General features: G+C 38.7%; 1 protein-coding gene across 1 annotated transcript in view; it reads left to right on the top strand.

The window, feature by feature from the left end:
• The window catches only part of LOC113687167 (uncharacterized), a 13,149-nt gene extending 11,616 nt beyond the window's left edge, over positions 1–1,533 (top strand). Inside the window, exon 7 of the mRNA XM_027204873.2 lies at positions 1–1,533. This exon is cut by the window's left edge and continues 1,927 nt beyond it. The gene's annotated coding sequence lies outside the window, so the exon portion shown is untranslated.
• Positions 1,534–2,500: the final 967 nt, after the last annotated feature.

The following is a 2,500-nucleotide window of genomic DNA, read 5'->3' on the forward strand; positions in this document are numbered from 1 at the left end:
GCCGAGGGTCGCTCCTCTCATGGTTGGCCAATCGATATTAACTGGTTGGAAAATATTATGATAGAATTGATTTAACAATATTTTTCTATTTAAGGCAGTGATCATTCGCTAGCGATTGCGATGCATGAGGAAATAGTTCTATGATTTTTTTTAGCCCAGGATTTTGATATTTTTTATTACTTCGGCTTTATTGTGACCAATGTTAGAAGTGATTACTGAAAGGGAAGGCCTGTTAATGTGTAAGATAAAAAAGTGCTGCAGGTTTTGTTGGGAGCTCCCTAACTGCGTATTAGTTTGGCGTCCGAATGAAGACAGAGATTGCTCAACCCGGTACCAGGTCCCTAAGAGGGCAAGTTGTTCTTTATCGGAATGCCATTAAACGTTGTGTCCAGTCACGTCCACGAAACCAAGAAATCTGTCGGGTTTACTTACAACTTACTTATAGAATAAAATTGAACCAACTAGACAGTTAGAGTAAGTTTGTTGTAAGAGCTGAAAGACCGGTGGATATAATTCTTGAAGCACACAATAACTTGCAGTCCAATTTACAACTGATTTTAAGATTAATGCGTCGATCATGCGTCGATCAATTTGAAGTTTCAACATCCCCCCGCCTTCCCTACTGGGCATTTGAACAGTTGGAAAGTGGTTCGTTTAAATTTCCGTCCCCCAAGGCCAAAATTGTGCTCAAATACCCAACCCAAGTCCCGGCTTTGATGGTCAATTTTTTTTGTGAAAAGCAAGATCGGCGACTGTGACTTTCTGGTCATTGATAAGCAATTGGTCTTACTATTCAAGTTTTCTTCTTAGCCATAGGCTTGCGAAAGTGAACTCTTTACCCCAGAATACATGCATATTATAAGATAAAACACGTTTTTTCCACTGGAATACTTGACACTTCCGGTTCAAATTTCCCACCCCACCTAGACTGGGCTTAAGTTACCCACGCCCGAGCACGGACGACTGAGTTGCCTGGGGGGGAGGGGGAAATTAGAAGCTTCGAATTGATCGGCGTTTAACTTTTCTTCATAATTATTCACTCAGCCATGTTACATACACGAAATTTTAACCCTTAACCCTTTCACTCCCAAGATCTCGTTGGTAATTCTCCTTACTATCTGCCGTACAATTCTTATGATGTTAGTTCAGAGGATTTGGTATTGGATCATCTAAAAATCCTGTTATTAATATTTTTCGCTATTCTCATCACCTACCTGCTTGATGTTGTATTGATATTGTAAGGAGAAATTCAACTTTTGACTCAGAGGGTGCTAATGTTATATAATAGTAAAGACAACAAACTAACTCACACGGAAATGATTTTAAAGTTTAAGAATTAAGAAAAAATGCGCAATTAGAATCTTGTTTATTCTAGCACAATTAGTACAAGGTAAATTCGATTGGACCCAGTTTACAAGTGGTTGATGTCAGAACTTTTAGAAAACTTTTTTGAATTAATAGAATCACGCTGTATTTATTTTTAATTGCCCAATCGAACGTCATTTCAAATAAAATTATTTTGAATTTTTTGTAGCATTGGTAATTAACTGTTCAAGGGAGTGGGGTCGGCTGTGTTTTAGTGCTGTTTTCGCTCATAAATGTAATTCTGTTCTTTCAATTTTCATGCTTTTAAATTGGCGGCGTAGGTAGGATTTTTGAGATAATTTTTACAGCGTTAGAGAGGATGCGATTTACTGTGTGCTGAAGTGAAAGTCACAGCCCTGGTCGACTTACCAAATCCGTTTTGAAGGTTTAATCAGTGGAGTGCTCTTACCTTGGTTGAGAAGGGTTGTTTTAACTCGCATACGAAAGTCTGTGGCTGGAGTGTTCTTGCCGCAGCATCAACCCGAAATAGGCAATTGAGGGAGATCAGATCGGTTGCTGCAAAGCGCGCAGTTGGCCTTGATTTTAGCGAGTGTCATTACACCTCTTGTGTGGGCTGAAAAAAAATCTCCGATCATGGGAAAATTAAAAAAACTGTTTATTAAGCAAATTTAACCGTTTAAAGGGTACAAAATATAATGCCGCATAAGTCAATACCTCATTTCTATTGTTTTTCAAAACAAAATAAGCGTAAATGAAAATGAAATGTGATCATCGCAGTAAATTTTCCAATTTAAGCAATTGGAAAGAAGAAGCCTGAAAAAAATCAGGGCTTCAACGGGATTCGAACCCGTGACCTCCGCGATACCGGTGCGATGCTCTACCAACTGAGCTATGAAGCCACACATTGGGAGCGAGGTCAATTTATTGAGTTCGTATCTTCCCGTGCAGTGAAATAATGTGAAGTTTTTATATGAAATAATTCATATTTGTACTGCGGTTGTAGATGAAAGTGAAATGTGATCATCGCAGTAAATTGAAATGAAAGTGAAATGTGATCATCGCAGTAAATTTTCCAATTTAAGCAATTGGAAAGAAGAAGCCTGAAAAAAATCAGGGCTTCAACGGGATTCGAACCCGTGACCTCCGCGATACCGGTGCGATGCTCTATAAATTG

Source organism: Pocillopora damicornis, chromosome 1 (genome assembly GCF_964200805.1).
Source record: "Pocillopora damicornis chromosome 1, jaPocDami1.2, whole genome shotgun sequence".
NCBI lineage: Eukaryota > Metazoa > Cnidaria > Anthozoa > Scleractinia > Pocilloporidae > Pocillopora > Pocillopora damicornis.